This window comes from Pan troglodytes, chromosome 14 (genome assembly GCF_028858775.2).
Source record: "Pan troglodytes isolate AG18354 chromosome 14, NHGRI_mPanTro3-v2.0_pri, whole genome shotgun sequence".
Lineage (NCBI taxonomy): Eukaryota > Metazoa > Chordata > Mammalia > Primates > Hominidae > Pan > Pan troglodytes.
In genome coordinates, this window is record NC_072412.2 from 58,019,146 (window position 1) to 58,041,231 (window position 22,086).

General features: G+C 38.3%; 1 long non-coding RNA gene and 1 pseudogene across 1 annotated transcript in view; one reads left to right on the forward strand and one right to left on the reverse strand.

Moving 5' to 3' along the window:
• LOC129136832 (uncharacterized) overlaps positions 1–22,086 on the reverse strand; it is a 131,173-nt gene that overhangs the window by 56,818 nt on the left and 52,269 nt on the right. The gene's annotated exons all lie outside the window — the stretch shown is intronic.
• Positions 1–22,086, forward strand: part of LOC735346 (phosphatidylinositol 3,4,5-trisphosphate 3-phosphatase TPTE2-like) — a 108,821-nt pseudogene that overhangs the window by 47,991 nt on the left and 38,744 nt on the right.

Sequence of the window (22,086 nt, forward strand, 5' to 3'; positions counted from 1 at the left end):
AATTAGCTGGGCATGGTAGCAGGTGCCTGTCATCCCACCTACTCTGGAGGCTGGGGCATGAGAATCACTTGAACCTGGGAATGAAAGTTGCAGTGAGCCCAGATCATGCCACTGGACTCCAGCCTGGGTGACAGAGTGAGACTCTGTCTCAAAAAAAAAAAAAAAAAAAAAAAGACAACAGGCCAATATATCTGATGAATATTGATGCAAAAATCCTCAACAAGATACTAGAAAACTGAATGTAACAATACATTAGAAGGATCATTCATCATGACAAATGGGATTTATCCCTGGGATGCAAGGATGGTTCAAAATATGCAAATCAACCAAAGTGATATATCATATCAACACAATAAAGGATAAAAGCTGTAAGATCATTTCAGTTAATGCTGAAAAAGTGCTGGATAAAATTCAACGTTTCTTCATGATAAACACTCTAAAAAAACTGGGTAAAGAAGTAACACACCTCAATATAATAAAAACCATATATGACAGATCCCCAGTCAGTATCATACTGAGTGGGGAAAAATGGAAAAGCTTTCCTCTGAGATCTAGAACACAAGTAGGATGCCCACTTTCACCAGTGTTATTCAACATAGTACAGGAAGTCCTAGCTAGAGTAATCACAGAAGATAAAGAAATAAAGGGAATAAAAACAGAAATCCAAATTGGGAAGGAAGAAGTAAAATTATCCTTGTGTTTGCAGATGATATATTTTATTTGGAAAAAACTAAAGAGTCCACAAAAAAATATTAGAATTGATAAATTCGGTAAAGTTGCAGGATACAAAATCAACATACAAAAATCAGTAGTATTTTTATATGCCAACAGTGAACCATCTGAAAAAGAGTTTTAAAAAGTGATCCTATTTACAATAGCCAGAAATAAAATTAAAAATCTAAGAGTTAACAAAAGAAGTGAAAGATCTTTATAATGAAAACGATGAAACACTGATGAAAGAAATTGAAAAGGACACCACAAAATGGAAAGAGATTCCATGTTCATGGATTGGAAGAATCAATATTGTTCAAAAGACCATACTATCCAAAGCAATTTACAGATTCAATGCACTCCCTATCAAAATAGCAATGACATTCTTCACAGAAATAGAAAAAAAAATCCTAAAATTTATATGGAGCCATAAAACACCCAGAATAGCAGCTATTCTAAGCACAAAGAACAAAGCTGGAGGAATCACATTACCTGACTTTAAATTATACTACAGAACTATAGTAACCAAAACAGCATGGCGCTTGCATAAACAGACACATAGACCAATGGAAAAGCATAGAGAACCCAGAAACAAATCCACACGCCTACAGTGAACTCATTTTCAACAAATTTGCCAAGAACATACATTGAGGAAAAGGCAGTCCCTTCAACAAATGGTTCTGGGAAAACTGGATGTCCACATGCAGAAAAATGCAGCTAGACCCCTACCTCTCACCTTATATAAAAATCCAATCAAAATGGATTACATACTTAAGACCTCAAACTATAACAAGAAAACATTGGGAAGAATCTTCAGGACATTGGTCTGAGCAAAAATTTCTTGAGCAATACCCTACAAGTACAGGTAACCAAAGCAAAAATGGACAGATGGGATCACATGAAGTTACAAAGGTTCTTCATAGCAAAGGAAACAATTAACAAAGTGAAGAGACAGCCCACAGAATGGGAGAAAATATTTGCAAAATACCCATCTGACAAGGGATAAATAACCAGAATATATAAGGAGCTCCAACAACTCTATAGGAAAAAAATCTAATACTATGATTTTTTTAAATGAGCATAAGATTTGAATAGACATTTCTCAAAAGGAAACATACAGATGGTAAACAGGCATGTGAAGAGGTGCTTAACATTGATCGTTAGAGAAAACTACAGTGAGATATCATCTCATCCCAGCTAACATGGCTTATATCCAAAAGTCAGGCAATAACAAATGCTGGCAAACATGTGGAGATAAGAGAACCCTCATACACTGTTCGTGGGACTGTAAATTAGTAGAACCGCTATGGGGAACAGTTTGGAGGTTCCTCAAAAAATCTAAAAATAAAGCCACCATATGATCCAGAAATCCCACTGCTGGGTATGTACCCACAAGAAAGGACATCAGTACATAGAGGAGATAACCTGCATTCCCATGTTTGTTGCAGCACTGTTCATGAGAGCCAAGGTTTGGAAGCAACCTGTGTTCATCAACAGATGAATGGATAAAGAAAATATAGTACATATACACAAGAGAGTATTATTTAGCTATAAAAATGAATGAGATCCTGCCTTTTGCAACAACATGGATGGAACTGGAGATCACTATGTTAACTGAAATAAGCCAGGCACGGAAAGACAAACACCACATGTTCTCACTTATTTGTGGGCTCTAAAAGGGTTAACAGTTGAACTCATAGACATGAGTAGAAGGATGGTCATCAGAGGCTGGGAATGGTAGTAGGAGGTTGGGGGTGGGGAGGTGGGGATGGTTAATAGGTACAAAAAAATAGAAAAAAATGAATTAACACCTATTTGCTAGCACAACAGGGTGACTATAGTCAATAACAATTGTACATTTTAAAATGACTGAAAGTGTAATTGGATTGTTTGTAACACAATGATAAATGCTTGAGGGGATAGATACCTCATCATCTATGATAAGGGTGGTTAATATGCATTTAATTATATGTCTTGCTATACTTAAATTGCCATATTGGTGTTTTAGTCATATATATGTGTCAAATGATGAATATAAATTTATTGTTTGAAAACTTCCCATGAATGTTATCTTTTTCCCTTAGTCTACTCTAGAAAATGCATTTTAAATAATGTATGAAAGTAGAATTCTTAATGGGGATCAGTCAATAGTTGTGGTCTTTAAACATTCCTATCTCTTCTTGCAGGGGAGATGAACTCATATTTTTCTGTTTTATATTACAGGAGACAGCATTATTTTTCTGATTTACTTAACATTTTAGATACTGCTGTTACTGTGATTATTCTGCTGGTTGATGTCGTTTACATTTTTTTGACGTTAAGTTTCTTAAGGATATTCCCAGGTATGAAATATAAGACTCACTTCTCTTAAAATTTTTCATTTACTTTTTGCATTTTCTGTGGCTTTTATTCTGTATAATCTTTTCAACTTCAAATGGCTCATTTTATACCAAATATGTTGCTTTAAAATGAAATGTTTAGGTAAATTCCCACATAGGTTGAAACTAAAAGATTGTGATATTTAGGGACCAGTGAAGAGTATACACACCAAGTACCATTAATTGAATAAAAAAGATGGAGTAGCCAAAGAAGGACTTTACTTCTTGTACTAACTTTAACTTCACTACATTTTGAAGTTCTCGTCAAATTCCCATTTGTATCATTTTTGACCTTTTGGCTAAGATCAAGTGTGACATTCTTATTAGTTTCATATGTGATACATAAAAAAATTTGATATTAAAAACAATTCCCCTCTGTGCTTCAACTACAAATCCCTTACACATAATGTTCTCTCTGGGTTTTTCCCACAGCCAAGAGGGAATTTATTTGAGCAAATGCAAAATTTGAGTGACTTTAATCACGATTTTCTTTTTTTTTTTTTCTAGTTTGAGTGGTCTTTTTTTTTTAATTTTTTTTTTTTTTATACTTTAAGTTTTAGGGTACATGTGCACATTGTGCAGGTTAGTTACATATGTATACATGTGCCATGCTGGTGCGCTGCACCCACTAACTCGTCATCTAGCATTAGGTATATCTCCCAATGCTATCCCTCCCCCCTCCCCCCACCCCACCACAGTCCTCAGAGTGTGATATTCCCCTTCCTGTGTCCATGAATCACGATTTTCTTTTCCTTTTTTTTTTTTCTTTTGAGATGGAGTCTCACTGTGTTGCCCAGGCTGGAGTTCAGTGGCATGATCTCGGGCTCACTGCAACTTCTGCCCCACCGGTTAAAGTGATTCTCCTGCCTCGGCCCCCCGAGTAGCTGGGATTACAGGCATGCACCCCCATACCTGGCTAATTTTTGTATTTTTAGTAGAGACGAGTTTCACCATGTTGGTCAGGCTGGTCTCGAACTCCTGACCTCAAGTGATCTGCCCACCTCGGCCTCCCAAAGTACTGGTATTACAAGCATGAGCCACCGTGCCCAGCCTCAATCATGATGTTCTAAGAAATAGAAAACAGAACAGAAAACTAGGAGATGACACGTATAGCAACACAACAGTAGAGTTTTGCAGTATAGTTGTGGTAGAAACAAAGAAAGCTAAGGCAAAGTTAGAACTGTTAGGGATTAGGAAACTAAAGGGTGTATGAGGACCTGGTGACTCTCTTTTTGTTCTTCTTTTCTACTGTGACAATGAGGAAAATGGAAGAGCAAATGTATACTGGGATGGAGATGTTTGTGGCTTCCTAAGCTTGTTCATGGGTCAAATACCGGGTTTCTTTCTGTACCCTAGCTTCCCTGGACTACAACTCAGGCACCAACTAAGCATGTTAAGTGATAGGCTTTTGGAGTTGTTTGAAAATCACCTCAGCCAATGTGGTCCTCTGACTAGAAACCTCAGCATCACTTGAGAGCTTGCTAGAAATACAAGAAAAATACCTTAGGCCCCACCCTGGACCCACTGAATCAATATCTCTGGGATCCAACAATCTGTAGCTTAACACGCTTTTGCAGATGACTCTTCTTTATGCATGCTCAAACCAGATAAGCACTAGTCGAGACCATCAGTTATCTGCTTTGATGTTTCTGACGGTAGGAGAGATATCAGCTAGCACACTTGGGAAGTATCTCAATCTGTTGCCTGCCTAATGTGCATTAGCAGCTGTAGTGAACCTCTGTTACAGATGGGAGTAACAAAGGTGAACAAGAATCCTCAATTTGTTTTGATGTGGAAAAATTGAAAATGCTAGTCTCAAATCCCAAAATTAAATTTACAAATTCTAAGACTCTATTGTTTCACTATTTCTCTAGACCAGAATTTTTCAACCTCAGCATTACTAACATTTTGGGCCAGATCATTATTGTCATAGGAGGGTGGTGAGCAGTTATATTCATTGCAGGATGTTTAGCAGAATTCCTGGCTTCTATCCATTAGATGGAAGTAGCGCATGCATGCGCGCGCGCACACACACACACACACACACACACACAAGCACACCAGTTGTGAAAACCAAAAATGCCTCAAGACACTGCCAAATATCCCCCATGTAGGTGATTGAGGAGAGGAGGGAAAATTGTCCCTGGTTAACAACTGCTGCTCTAAACTTAATTTATATTCATAAAATTGTCTGTTTCTGAAGCAAAAATTGATCTTTTAAATTTATTTTTAGATGGACACATTTATTTCAACTTCTACAACTTATCATTCTGATAAGAGTTTTTCATCTGGCTCATCTAAAAAGACAACTTGGAAAGCTGATAAGAAGGCTGGTAAGTGGGCAAAACATGCTTACGATTCAGAAAAATATTTTGTGTTTTGGGACCCATTGGCAAGGGTTGATATCTATACTGTATAATGTTCTTTATTTTTATGTTGATTTATGTTTCACCAACTAATAATGGTTTTAAACTCTCAGGTTTCAGGAAACAAAAGGTGATACGAAAGGGATGGATTTGACCTAGACCTCACTTTTATTACAGGTTTGTGACACTTAACTGTTGATTTACTTATATTAACTTCACTTTTTCTTGTAATTATATTTTTATTTTGTTTTTGCCTCGTCTAAGCCACATTCATTCAAAGTATTCTTTATTAGTGAGGCTATATGCTATGCCATTGTGATAGTGTGACATATTTGTGGTTTAGCCCTGGCAAGGAAGATTTCCATGTCATCTCAATTCAGGACTACTCGGTTGCAGCACAAAAATTTGAATGGATTTTCAGCTGACTCCATTTGAGTTTCAGTTTATTAAGTTCTAGTAGTTATCCTGAATCCCAAGGATCCCAGAGAGACCGCTTCTCTTCCTAGAACCCCAGAGAATGAGGTCACAGCTTTGTAGATCTCAGGTGTTCTGAGTCAGAGGGCTACAAAGCACGTTGGGAGTTCCCACCATCACTGGTGCCCAGAACTCTTGGATTTTCTTTGGTATTTAAGATAAGAAATAAATTCCAAGAACAGGGGGAACTTCAGACTGAGGCCAACATAAGTACATGGCATATGGTTTGAACCAGTGGAGTGTTAAGAACACCATGCCAGCTTAATGGTCATTATGTTGGATAATTTAATATGTTATCTTGATTACCCTGAGTATTAGCTCTTTTCTGTCAACCTCAATCTTAAAAGGTATTTTTCTGTGAAAATGGAGTCTGATCATATAAAATTAACTTTTGTATGTTATTTTAAATCTATAATAATGTTTGTAATAGTGATGATTTTGACTTCCAGAACGTATTGTCGCTATGTCGTTTCCATCTTCGGGAGGCCAATCTTTCTATCGGAATCCAATTAAGGTAAGGGTGTTTATCTTAAAAATACTCATTTCTCAGTGAATGTAGACTGTGTAGTCATAAGTTTAATATTGACCCAGAAATGTCAATGTTCTTTCCAAAAGGTACTCTTTCAAGTAAAACAATCATAATGGATTGATACCAGTTACAATTGTACCAGTGGTTACAAACCACCCCCAAACTTACTGGCTTATAACAGCAACTATTTATTTGGCTCATGATACTATGGTTTGTGAATTTGAGATGGGCTTAACTGTTCAATTCTGTGCTCACAGAGAGGATTGCCTCTCTCAACTGAGTTCATTCATGCATCTGTGGGCAGCTACTGAGTCATCTGAGGACTGGCTAGTCTAAAATGACTTGGCTGTCCTCAGCTGACAGAGCCACTGCGTGCTCCATGCACCCCTCAAGGCCCATCCCATCTGGCACCCACTGCTGCCAACAGCTCCACCCCCTTGACCAGCAGAGCTGCCATATGCTGCATGCACTTCTAAGACCCTGAGGACTGGCCTGCCTGGTGCCCACCCTGCTGGTGGCACCACCCCACCACTAGCAAAGCCACTGCACCTAGCATGCATACCTCTAGGGCCTTGGAACGAATCCGACTGATGGCTCCCACCCCAAGAAAAGCCATACCACTGTCTCCACAAACACTCACCATCTAGGCCACTGAGGCACTCAGAGACACCTCTAAATGCTGATTACAGCCAAAGAAGTCACATGAAGACTGTATTACCGCACCCACCTAGAACCAAAGTCAAATCGCCCTACTCCATAATGAACACTAGGAGACAACTATTGGAAAAAATATTTCTCTATGAAAGCTCCATAACATTGGAAGAGGCACCTGTTCCACCAGATGTGCAAAAATCAATTCAGGGCCACAAGAAACATAAAAAGCAAGGAAACATTACATCCCCAAAGAAACACAATAATCCCCCATTAACAGACCCTAAATTTTAAGAGTATATCAAATGGCTAAGAAGGAATTTGAAATAAGGATCTTGAGGAAACTCTGTGAGATACAAGAGAATACAGATAGACAAATCAATGAAATTAGAAAAACAATTTATCATCTTATGAGAAATTCAACAAAGATATAGATGTCATTAAAAACCAAACAGAGATCTTGGAGCTGAAGAATTTAAGGAATAAAATAAAAAATAATCAAGAGACCAGATGCAGTAGGTCACTCCTGTTATCCCAGCACTTTGGGAGGCCAAGGCAGGTGGATCACTTGAGGCCAGGAGTTCAAGACAAGAGTGATTAACATGGCAAAATCCCATATCTAAAAAAACACAAAATTAGTCAGGTGTGGTGGTGCATGCCTGCAATCCCAGCTACTTGGGAGGCTGAGGCACGAGAATAGCTTGAACCCAGGAGGTGGAGGTTGCAGTGAGCTGAGATCATGCCACTGCACTCCAACCTGGTTGACAGGGAGGGACCCTGTCTCAAAAAAAAAACTATATCTATATCTATATCTATATCTATATCTATATCTATATATATAATCAAGAGCTTTAAACACAGACATGGGAGACATATGGGTGAAATCTCAGAAGCTCAAAGGTTCTCAAATAGAATCAACTCAAGATGGTCTTCTCTGAGGTGCATGATAGTCACACTTTCAAAAGTCAAAAAGAGGGAATATTGGTCAGGTGCGGTGGCTCACACCTGTAATCCCAGGACTTTGGGAGGCTGAGGTGGGTGGATCACAAGGCCAGGAGTTCAAGACCAGCCTGGCCAACATGAAGAAACCCCATCTCTACTAATAATACAAAAAAAACTTAGCTAGGTGTGGTGGCGTGCACCTGTAGTTCTAGCTACTTGGGAGGCTGAATCATGAGATATGCTTAAACCCAGGAGGTGGAGGTTGCAGTGAGCTGAGATCACACCATTGCACTTCAACCTGGGTGACAGAGTAGGAGTGTCTGAAAAAAAAAAAAGGAAATATTAAAAACAGCAAGAAAAAAGCATCAAATCACATGTAAGGGAAACTCCTTTAGGTTAACAGTGGATTTTCCAGTGGAAACTTTACAGGTCAGTAGACAATGGGATGTTACAGTCAAAGTACTGAAAGGAAAAAAATACAAAAAAACTATAAACTAAGAATACTATACCCAGCAGAGCTATCCTCTAGAAATGAGGGAGAAATAAAGTATTTCCCAGACAAGCAAAACCTGAGGGAATTCATCACCAGTAGACTGGCCTTACAAGGAATGCTTAAGGGGGATTCTACAAATGAAAGCAAGAGGATGGCTACCATCATGAAAAACACCAAACTATAAAACTCACTGGTAGAGCAGATACATAAGAAAGAGAGAGAAATCAAACTTTATCTCTACAGAAATCCACCAAACCACAAAGATTAGGAAAAAAAAAAAAAAACAGAGGAAGAAAAGAACAAAGGTTATACAAAACAACCAAAAAAAAAAAAAAAAGAATAAAATGACAGGATAAATCCTCATCTATTAATAGTAACCTTGAATGTAAACAGATCAAATTCCCAATTAAAAGATATAGAGTTGGTTGCCAAGATAAACAAACAAACAAAAAACCCAACTACATACTGCCTATAAGAAACTAACTTCACCTGTAAAGGTACACACAGACTGAAAGTGAAGGGATAGAAAAAGATACTCCAGGCAAACAGAAACCAAAAGTGGGCAGGAGTAGCCATACTTATATCAGATAAAACAGACTTTAAGTCAAACTGCATGAGGAGACAAAGACAGATATTTTATAATGATGAAAGGATCAACTTAGCAATAGGATATAATAATTGCAGACATATATGTATCCAACACTAGAGCACTCAGATAAACAAGGCAAATATTAGATCTAAAGGGAAAGACAGCCTCCAATCTAGTAACAGTTGGGGTCTTTAACACCCCATAACACCCTACTCGTAGCACTGGACAGATCATCTAGTCAGAAAATCAACAAAGAAATGTCAGATTTCAGCTTACAGAGAGGAATAAGTTTTAGTATTCTATAGCACTGGAGGGTGACTACAGTTAACAATTTATTGTATATTTTTAAAAAGAAAGGCTCTTGAGTGTTCCCACCACAAAGAATGATAAATATTTGAGGTGATGGACATGCTGATTATCCTGATTTGATCGTTGCACATTGTACACAGGTTTTGAGATATCACCCTCTACCTTATAAATATGAACAACTATTATGTGTCAGTTCAAATTTTTTTAAAGAATAAAAAAACAGTTTTTTTTAAATCAAAGAAAAGAAAATAACATGACTTGGCTGAATGGTCCCATGTGGTCTCTCATTCTCTAGTAGGCTACTTCAGGCCTGTTCACATGATGGCAGTGGCAAGAGTACCAGGAGCAGCAAGCAAAACAATGTAAATGCTTTTAAGGCCCAGGCTCAAAATTAGTATAATATTACTTCTACCCGATTTTATTGGACAATGCAAATTATACTATGATTCTGAATCTGAATCCAGATTCAGAGTAGAAAATAGACTCCAACTCCTGGTGGAAGGAATTGTAAAGAATCATGGCTGCTCTTTTTTTTTTTTTTTTTTTTTGAGATGGAGTCTCACTCTGTTGCCCAGGCTGGAGTGCAGTGGCGCAATCTCGGCTCACTGCAAGCTCTGCTTCCTGGGTTCACGCCATTCTCCTGCCTCAGCCTCCCGAGTAGCTGGGACTACAGGCGCCTGCCACCACGCCTGGCTAATTTTTTTTTTTTTTTTTAATAGAGATGGGGTTTCACCGTGTTAGCCAGGATGGTCTCGATCTCCTGACCTTGTGAACCACCCGCCTTGGCCTCCCAAAGTGCTAGGATTACAGGCTTGAGTCACCGTGCCCGGCCGAGATCCTCAATTATAGTGGCAGCATACTGCTTTAGGCTCCATGGATGACTAAACTAATTTCAAACATATAATGCTGTTTACTGTGAAATGCCAACTGAAAGTCATTGTTTAATTTTATGTAATTTACAATACTTACTATACCTCAATAAAACTATAATTATTAAGGGCTGGCATCGGTTGCTGAGAGGTGGAAGGAGTACCTCTCTGCAGCGTGTTAGCTCAGGTTCAAACAGGACAGGGCCTCAAGTTCAGCAGCTTTTCAGAAAGTGGCCTGGATCCCCAGCCTGAATCATCATCCCATGGCTGGAGAATGTGGACAGGTTATTTAATTAAGAAACTAATGATAAACCAAGGGCTATGGGAATTAAGAACTATGGCTAAAAAAGAAATGTTTAGAGTAATGCAAAATGGCCGATTAAAAGCAGCTGCACTCCCTAGCACTCAAGGAGAGGAATGAAAAGGGGCAGGTGAATTCAGCACCTTCAACTGAGATATCCAGGTTCTCCCATTGGGACTGACTGGAAGAACAGCTCGCCCCATGGAGAATGAAGAAAAGTGGAGAGAGGGTGTGATGGCCCAGCCGAGAGCAGTGTGGAGCCAAAGGAACCCCCACTCCCAGCCAAGGGAAGCAGTGAGCGATTGTCCAATCCTGCTCAGGAAACAGTACTTCTCCTATTGATCTTTGCAACCCATGGATCAGGGGATCCCCTTGTAAGCCCATGCCACCAGGGCCTTGTGTCTGATACACAGAGCTGTGGAGTCTCAGCAGATCAGCTGCTCAGGCACACACAGAAACCCAGACGTTTTACGTACTCTGGCCCCGAGATCCTCAGCAAGGTGGGAAATCTGTCCATACATATTTTGGAAAGGGGCTGAATCCAGGGAGCCAAGCAGTGTCATTCTGTGGGCTCCATTTCCACGGTACCTCACAAGTTAAGACCCATTGGCTTGGAATCCTAGCCAACCAAGAGCAACAGGTTGGATTCCACCTCAGATGGGTCTGAGTTCCCCGGGAGGTGGAGAGGGGCAGCCAGCATCACTGCAGTTTGTAGACTCAGCCACTCCTGCCTGCCAGCTATGGAAAATACAGGTGGTCAGGAGGAGGAAGTGTTCCCTGCAACGCAGCACACCTGGTCTACCAAAAAGCAGCGAGACTGCTTCTTTGGATGGGTCCCTGATCCCATGTCTCCTGACTGGGTAAGAACTCCCCCATGGGGGTCTCCAGCCACTTCCTACAGGTGTATGTAGACTTGCTACAGGTCAGTATCCCCCTGGGATGGAGCTTCCAAAGGAAGGAGCTGGCTGCCATCTTTGCTATTTCACAGCCTTCACTGGTAATACCTCCAGGTAGATGGGAGAAAGTCAGGCGACTGGGGTCTTGAATGGACCACCAGCAAATTGCAGAAGCACTATGGTAGAGTGGCCTGTTAAAGGAAAAACAAACACAGAGAAAACAACAACTGCTCAAAGAAATCAGAGAAGACACACACAAAAAATGGAAAAACATCCCGTGCTCATGGATGGGAAGAATCAATATCATGAAAATGGCCATATTGCCCAAAGCAATTTATGGATGCAATGCTATTCCCATTAAACTGCTATTGAAATTCTTCACAGAATTAAAAAAAAAACTATCTTAAAATTCATATAGAACAATAAAAGAGCCCAAATACCCAAGACAATCCCAAGCAAAAAGAACAAAGCAGGAGGCATCCCGCTACCCGACTTCAAACTATACTATACTACAGGGCTACAGTAACCAAAACAGCATGGCACTAGTACAAGAACAGATGTATAGACCAATGGAGCAGAATAGAAAACTCAGAAATAAGACCTCACACCAACAACCATTTGATCTTTAACAAACTTGACAAAAACAAGCAATGGGAAAAGGACTCCCTATTTAATAAATGGTGCTGGAGTGCTGGCTAGCCATATATAGAAAATTGAAACTGGACTTCTTCCTTACACCATATCCAAAAATTAACTCTAGATGGATTAAAAACTTAAATGTAAATCCCCAAAGTATAAAAACTCTAGAAGAAAATCTAGGCCATACCATTCAGAAAAGAGGCATGGGCAAAGATTTCATGATCGAAATGCTAAAAGCAATTGCAACAAATGCAAAAATTGACAAATGGGATCTAATTAAACGAAAGAGCTACAGAATGGGAGAAAATTTGTACAATCTATCCGCCCGACAAAGGTCTGATATTCAGATTCTACGAGGAACTTAATGAAATTTACAAGAAAAAAACACACAACCCCGTTAAAAAGTGGGCAAAGGACGTGAACAGACACTTCTCAAAAGAAGACATACATGCAGTCAACAAAAATATGAAAAAAAAAAAAAAGCTCAACATCACCGACCACTAAAGAAATGCAAACAAAACCACAATGAGATACCACCTCATGCCAGTCAGAATGGCTATTATTAAAAAGTCCAAAAATAACATGCTGGCAAGGTTGCAGAGAAAAAGGAATGCTTTTTACACGGTTAGTGGGTGTGTAAATTAGTTCAACCATGTAGAAGACGGTGTGGCAATTCCTCAAAGACGTAGAGGCAGAAATAGCATTTGACCCAGCAATCCCATTACCGAGTATAGACCCAAAGGAATATAAATCACTGTCTTACAAAGATACATGCACGTGTATGTTCACTGCAGCAGTATTCACAATAGCAAAGACATGCAATCAACTTAAATGCCCATCAATGATACATCAGTTAAAGAAAACGTGGTACATAAACACCATGGAATACTGTGCAGCCATAAAAATGAAGAAGATAACATCCTTTGCAGAGACATGGATGGAACTGGAAGCTGTTATCCTCAGCAAACTAACACAGGAGCTGAAAACCAAACACTGCATGCTCTCACTCATAAATGGGAGCTGAATAATGAGAACACATGGACACATGGTGGGGAACAATGCACACTGGGGCCTGTCAGGAAGGAGGGGTTGGGAGAGGGAGAGCCTCAGGAAGAATAGCTAATGGATGCTGGGCTTAATACATAGGGATGAGATGTCTGTATAGCAAACCACCATGGCACAGGTTTACCTATGTAACAAACCTGCATATCCTGCACATGTACCCCTGAACCTAAAATAAATAATCACATTTTATTGAGGTATAACATAGATGGTAAGTTGCACTAATCAAGTGTATATCTTGATGATATTACACATAAGTATATATGCATGTAACCAACACCTCTGTCAATGTATTGGTCTATGACTGATCTCCGATTAATTGTTGTAAAGATATAAAATATCAAGATTAATGTTTTTCGTATAGCTATCAATGCTTCCTGTACCACTTACTGTGAAGAGCATAACTTCCCCAATGAATTGTAGAGGTGTGTTTATTGCAAATCAAGTGAACATATATGTGTAGGTTTGTTTCTCAGCTTTTTCTCCTTTTATTATGACTTAATGACTTGTCTATACTTAAGTCCAGACCACAGTTTTAAATATTATGGCTTTATAGTGAGTTTTGAAAACTTGTTTATAAGTCCCCCAACTTTGTACTTCTTTGTTTAAAAACTATCTTGGCTCTTCTAGATTTTTTGAATTTCCATATACATTTTAGAATCTTCTTGGCAATTTACACACACACACACACACACACACACACACACACACACCCTGCTAGTATTTTGACTTGGGCATTCACTACATTGCTTAATTTAGGGAGAACTGACATGTAAAAATATTGAGATTTCCAACTCAAGAACATAATATATCTCTCTCCTTATGTCTTCTTTGACTTCTTTTTGCAATGTTTGCAGTGTACAGGTTTTACACATCTTTTTTTTTTTTTTTGGACGGAGTCTTGTTCTGTCGCCCAGGCTTTAGTACAGTGGCGCAATCTCCGCTCACTGCAAGCTCTGCCTCCTGAGTTTGCGCCATTCTCTTGCCTCAACCTCCCGAGTAGCTGGGACTACAGGCGCCTGCCACCACGCCCAGCTAATTTTTTTGTATTTTTAGTAGAGACGGGGTTTCATGTGTTAGCCAGGATGGTCTCGATCTCCTGACCTCATGATCCGCCTGCCTCAGCCTCCCAAAGTGCTGGGATTACAGGCGTGAGCCACCGCGCCCACCCTACACATCTTTTGTTAGTTTTATTTCTAGGCATTTGATAAGTTTTTATGCTGTTTTAAGTAATATTTGAATATCTTCATTTTCTGATTATTTGCTATTGGTATATAGGAACATAATTAATTTTTGTATATTGACTTTAGTTTTGTTTTTAAATTTTAAGTTCTGGGAGACATGTGCTGAACGTGTAGGTTTGTTACATAGGTATACGTGTGCCATGGTGGTTTGCAGCAGCTGTCAGCCCATCATCTAGGTTTTAAGTTCTGCATGCATTAGGTATTTGTCCTAATGCTCTCTTTCCCCTTTCCCCCAACCCCTGACAGGCCTCTTTCCCCTCCCTGTGTCCATTCTCATTATTCAGCTCCCACTTATGAGTGAGAACATGCGGTATTTGGTTTTCTGTTCCTGTGTTAGTTTGCTGAGGATGATGGTTTCAGCTTCATCCATGTCCCTGCAAAGGGCATGAACTCATTCCTTTTTATGGCTGCACAGTATTCCATGGTGTATATATGTGCCACATTTTCTTTATCCAGTCTATCATTGATGGGCATTTGGGTTGGTTCCAAGTCTTTGCTATTGTAAATAGTGCTGCAATGAACATATGTGTGCATGTGTCTTAATAGTAGAATGATTTATAATCCTTTGGGTATATACCCAGTAATGGGATGGCTGGGTCAAATGGTATTTCTGGTTCTAGATCCTTGAGGAATCGCCACACTGTCTTCCACAATGGTTAAACTAATTTACACTCCTGCCAGCGTGTAAAAGTGTTCCTATTTCTCCACATCCTCTCCAGCATCTGTTGTTTCCAGACTTTTTAATAATCGCCATTCTAACTGACATGAGATGGTATCTCACTGTGGTTTTGATTTGCATTTCTCTAATGACCAGTGATGATGAGCATTTTTTCATGTGTCTCTTGGATGTATAAATGTCTTCTTTTGAGAAGTGTCTGTTCATGTCCTTCACCCTCTTTTTGATGGGGTTGTTTTCTTCTTGTAATTTGTTTCAGTTATTTGTAGATTTTGGATATTAGCCCTTTGTCAGATGGGTAGATTGCAAAAATTTTCTCCCATTCTGTAGGTTACCTGTTCACTCTGATGATAGTTTCTTTTGCTGAGCAGCTCTTTAGTTGAATTAGATCCCATTTGTCAATTTTGGCTGTCGTTGCAATTGCTTTTGGTGTTTTAGTCATGAAGTCTTTGCCCATGCCTATGTCCTTCATGGTATTGCCTACATTTTCTTCTAGGGTTTTTATAGTTTTAGGTTTTATGTTTACATCTTTAATCCATCTTGAGTTAATTTTTGTATAAGGTGTAAGGAAGCGGTCCAGTTTCTGTTTTCTGCATATGGCTAGCCAGTTTCCCCAGCACCATTGATTAAATAGGGAATCCTTTCCCCATTGCTTGTTTTTGTCAGGTTTGTCGAAGATCAGATGGTTGTAGATGTGTAGTGTTATTTCTGAGGTCTCTGTTCTGTTCCATTGGTCTATATATCTGTTTTGGCACTAGTACCATGCTGTTTTGGTTACTGTAGCCTTGTAGTGTAGTTTGAAGTCAGGTAGTGTGATACCTCCAGCTTTGTTCTTTTTGTTTAGGATTGTCTTGGCTATACGAGCTCTTTTTGGTTCCATATGAAATTTAAAGTAGTTTTTTTTAGTTCTGTGACAAAAGTCAATGGTAGCTTGATGGGAATAGCATTGAATCTATGAATTACTTTGGGCAGTATGGCCATTTTCACAATATTGATTCTTCCTATCCATGAGCATGGAATGTTTTTGTATTTGTTTGTTTGTTTTAGACAGGGCCTTGCTCTGTCACCGCAGGCTGGAGTGCAGTGGCACCTGGGCTCATGCAATTCACCCACCTCTGTCTCCCGTGTAGCTGGGACTACAAGCAGGCACCACCACACTTGGCTAACTTTTTTAAAATTAATTTTTGTAGACAGGGATTCTCACTGGTCTCACTGGCCCAGGCTGGTCTCAAACTCCTGGGTTCAAGCAGTCTTCCCACCTGAGCCTCCCAAAGTGCTGGTATTACAGGTGTGAGCCACCACACTTGGCCTTGTATATTAACTTTATATCTAGCATCCTTCATAAATTCACACATTCATTTTAATAATTAATGTGTAGATTCCCTGGGATTTTATGTATACAATCATAAAGTTACTACTTTCTTCCCAGTTTTTATACTTTTTTCTTTCCTTATTGAATTATCTAGGACTTTCACTGTAATATTGAATAGAAATGGTAAGAGGAGGCAGCCTTGCCTTATTCCCAAACTCAGGTGGAAGGAATTTTATACTTCACTATTTGAAGTGATGTTTGCTATAGGCTTCTGTAGTCATTCTTTACCAGATTAAGACAATCCATTTTATTTCTAGTTTGCTAAAAGTTTTCAATCATGAATTGGTGTTGAGTAGATTGGATATTTTTTCTGCATCTATCAAGGTAATCAAAATGTTTTTGTGTTTTTCCATTAATGAGATTTTCAAATGTTAAGCCAACCTTTTTTATTTTTGGAATAAACTCCCTTTGGTCTTAATGTATTATCATTTTATATATCACTAGATTCTGTTTGCTAATATTTTATTTAGAACTTTTTATCTATGTGCATGAGTGATATGAAATTTTCTTTCCTTGAAATGTCTTTATCTCTTGGTCTACATTTACCTTAGCTTTGGTGTCTTGGATAACTCCTATCTGCTAAACTCATCTTCATCCTCCATCAGGATGAATATGATGGATATGTTTCAGGGTAATGGCAAAAGGAAAGAGCTAGAGTGGAATCTTACAAGTGCTTTTGCAAGCCTCTCCTTTGTGACATCCCATTGACCAAATCAACTCACATAATAGAGCCCAAATTTAGAGTGAAAGGGCACTACAAGGTGAAATGTGAGGGCCGGGATTCAGGAAAAGATGAAGAATTGGGACCACTGATGGAATCTTTCTACCTTATTCTCAGGCAGGGAAGCATTTTTATACATGCAGATAGTTTACAAGAAATAACTAATATATAGTCAGAAACTCAAGGCTTCATCAGTTGTATAAAAATGCATTTGTAAATACCCAAAGACCTTGAAGAGAAGGATCTGACCCACATCTCACCCAGGTTATACTACTCCCAGCTAAGACATGATTCGACCACACCCTTGACCAATTTTGAAAATTGTTTCAAACTATTTATTTGAGGTGGAATTACTTTTCCTCTCCCATAATGGGAACAGTCATGGAGCAATGTGACCAGGGTCCATTGGATGGGTCATACCACTTGAGGGCAGCGATCCCCACATTCCCAATTCCATCTTTATGGGTAAAGCATCTCTTGATTGCTAATATTGTTTTTTAAAGCCGGTTGAGCTAATAACTGTGAGTTAATTATGGCATGTCTAAATTGAGCCAATTTTCTTTTAGTAGTTTTGGTGGTGCCTAATATCAGTTTGGGAAGACTTAATATTAGCTGGGGTGTTTTTAACAGCCAAAAACCTCACTTAGCATATAAATCAAAACAAAGACATTACTATTTCCTTGTGGGGTGATGGCTAGACTATTGATTTCTATCCGTTATTAAACTGTTATCTCCTTAGGGCATTGACAAAAGTACTAATAAGTCACTGATTTCTTTACCATTTTTAATCAGAGTATCCAAAAAGGAGGTAATAAATCATGTATTTTAATAAATGCCACAAATCATGAGCCACCCAAAAAGTAAATCTACTGTCCATATTAATATTTAGTCTTTCATCTTTGCCAGAGCGCAGCCCCAAATCTAAGCTACTAGTTCAGCTACCTGGACAGGCCAAGAATTAGGCCATGGAGCACTTCAGTCATTGCATGTTCAATGACAACAGCATATTCTGCACTTGGAGTGCCTTTGTCATTTTTGAGAACCATCCACGATGTATATTAAATCAAGGTTGACTCAAAGGTACATGATTCAAATCCGGGTATACTTAACTTCTGAGAGGATGCTAAACAGTCATGTGATTCCTCTTTATTCTTAAAAGAGAATAAATTTGCAGGGTTACATTTTGAGCAACACTGAATATGCAAAGCAGACCTTACAATTTCCTAAGTGGTAAATTTACTAGTGGAGAAATGTCAGATGCTGCCTTGAAGTAGCAAAAACTTTAGAGATGTTGGACCCATAGAGTTAGTGGACAAACAAGCACTGTGGTGGAAGCATCAAGAAGTTTGGCCACTGCTACCACCTCATGCAGATACAGAGGGTGTACCTTTGCTTTCAAATCAAGGAATGTACTAAGATAGGCAGAGAGAAGAGTTGAGCAGATTCAGGAAAACCGAAGGTGGAGGTTGTTGCAAGAAGGCTTTCACAGGAAGGGGAATATCACACTCTGGGGACTGTGGTGGGGTGGGGGGAGGGGGGAGGGATAGCATTGGGAGATATACCTAATGCTAGATGACGAGTTAGTGGGTGCAGCGCACCAGCATGGCACATGTATACATATGTAACTAACCTGCACAATGTGCACATGTACCCTAAAACTTAAAGTATAAAAAAAAAAAAAAAAAAAAGAAATACGGAAAATAAGAAAAAAAAAAAAGAAGGCTTTCACAGAGTAGCATTTTCTACTTTTGCATCACAAGGAAGTTGCATCAGAAAGTATAAACTTAGTAAGCCCATGCAAAGGCTGAGCTATGAGAAAAATCAGATATACAATTACCTACAGTCCTAAAATCTTCTTAGCCATCTTTTGATTTCTGTTCTTGGTAGAATTGAATGCTCTTTATTCTGGTTGAAAACAGAAACTGTCCATCTGGTGACAGCTTGTGACCAGAAAAATGTAGATTCTTGGCAGAGTTCACCTTTTCTCTAGATTCTTTATGTCCCTTTTCACCTACTTTGAATAAGAGGTATTTGGATCCTTTAGTAAACTACTTAGATCAGGAAACACAGCAGTAAATCATCAATATATTGAGTCTATATATATATATATATAATTATAAAAAGTATATATACATATATAATTATAAAAAGTATATATACACATATAATTATAAAAAGTATATATACACACACACACGCATATATATATATATATATATATATATATATATAATTTTTTAGACATTGAGAGAACTAGGAAGGGGATTCAGAGAATCCCTAAAGTTTAACCCTCCAGGTATATTTGTCTTCCCAGGAAAAAGCAAATATTGCTTGTTTTTCTTTTTTCTTTTTTTTTTTTTTGAGTTGGAGTCTTGCTGTGTCACCCAGGCTAGAGTGCGGTGACACAATCTCAGCTCACTGCAACCTCCACCTCCCGGCTTCAAGCGATACTCCCGCCTCAGCCTCCCAAGTAGCTGGGATTACAGGCACCCACCACCATGCCTGGCTAATTTTTGTATTTTTAGTAGAGACGGAGTTTCACCATCTTGGCCAGGCTGGTCTTGAACTCCTGACCTCGTGATCCACCTGCCTCGGCCTCCTAAAGTGCTGGGATTACAGACATGAGCCACCACGCCCGGCCAACTGTTTTCCTATATATGTACGCTAAAGAAGCCTGCACATAAATTACTGCAGTGAGATATTTACTGGTTGAGAGAATGAAGAACAGGACAGTATTCTAATGGTTGCATGATATTTCATTAGTGCTATGATGAACCTCTAATGTTGGACATGTAAGTGTCACTATTATCAATAATACAACAACAAATATCTTTGGGCGTAAGGCTTTTTCTGTACAGATTATTAGGAGTGAAATTACCTAGTTGAAGAGAATGAATATTTTTAAGGTTCTTAATATATATTGCCAAATCCAAGAGCAATTGTATTACTGTATCAAAATAAATCAAAGTTTTTAATATCATGCCTTATTTTGCCAGCATTGGATTTTCTCATTAAAAGGAAAAGGGCTAATTTCATGGGCACAAATGTCATGTCACTGTTGTTTTGACTTCTTTATTGGCGACACTGAATATTATGTAGGTTGTTAATCAGTTTGATTTTCTCTTTTATGGATTGTTTATGTCCTTGGCCCATTTATCTATAAGATGAGGGAGTAATATTTAAGTTGTTAATGAATTATTAATTTATTATCCTAGGCATAGTCCCCAACAGTGCATTTTTCTGAAAAAATATTTTCCCCTGTTGTTCATTATAGCATTTTTCAACAGAAATTTCAGAATTTTATGAAGTTAAACCTAAGGCTATAGATCTTCCATTGATTCAACACTTTTAGTTCTTCCTCATTCAAAGAATTAAAATTCACTTAAATTTCTCATAGATGTTTGTAGTTTTTAATATGTGTTTTCTAAATGTATATGGATTTTAGGTAAGAAATTTCATGAATTCTAAAGTATATGAAATGTTTTATCCTTCCCCTCTGCCACTATGCAGATTCGGAGTGTTCATCTTTTTGACGTATTATTTCCTCCTAACATAGATAACCAATTTAATAAATGGATGACTTTGATACCTTAATGTTAGTGTTCTCAATATTAAGCCAGTAAACATTGTTCTGACAGTACCATACTAATCAGTTTTTGAAATTGTGTCATTTTTGTTGTTGCACAGAGATATATACATATGTGTGTATGTTTCAGAAAGAGATATTTCCTGAAAAAATTGTTGGATTCGTATAGTGATATTAATTATATTTCAGATAATTACTATTTTTCATTGAAAAGGTATATATATATATACACACACACACACTTACCGGTATATATATATCTTCATTAAAAAATTAAGAGAACGGGTGAGCCAAAAAAGTTTCCATATTGTTATGAGTTATTTATAAATTGATATAATATGTTTATCTTTTTCTGTCATGCATACACACACAATCATAGTGTATACTTTTTGCATTTATTTGTTTACATAGTGCTTAGGTAGACTGTAATATTCAAATCACTATCTAAAAGACATACCTAATCAGAATTAAATTTAAATAAGAAGCAATAGGAATTAGATTTAAATAAGAACCACATTAACTGTGAATTATGATTTGGAACAAATTTACTTAAAGTTAGTTAACCATCTAATTTACTTTTCTGATAGCTTTAAACAGTGTGTATTTACAATAGAGGCTGAGTAGTCAAACACACTTTGTGGACTATTTGAAAAACCACAGTGGATTAGAACTTGAAATTGGCATACGCTTGTATTCCCTGAGTCTCCCCTAGAAGATGCTAGTGAGAGACAAAGTAATAGAAAGTAATAACCATTTTAGGTTCTTCGTGGAAATGGCTTATGTTGGTGCCATGTGACTATGTAAAATATGTGTTTCTCTTTTTTAGGAAGTTGTACAGTTTCTAGACAAGAAACATCCAAACCACTATCGAGTCTACAATCTATGCAGTATGTACCTTACTCTGTATTTTGCTACTGTAGATAGAAAACAGATTACTGAATGTAAGAAGATGATTTTGTTTTTTACATTGCATTTAATCATAAGTATTTGGTGGTGGTGAGGAAGGAATTTAAAAATCCCCGTCTTGGACTGGCCCCATTTGGTAGAAGGAGTTAGCCCAGGAGCACAAAGTACCCTATGAAGGAGGCAGCTCTGGCAGGACCAATGAGGCTGGAGTGAAGGCAAACCATTTTAGGGAAGATCTGTTCTAGTGATATTAGGTTTAGGAAAATCTGTCTGTTTTTCCTGCCAGATTGTGTTATGAGGACATAGACAATTTAACAAATGAGTCCTCTGACCCATTAGCAGTGGGTTGTGATGAGAGCAGGGCCCTAGGTG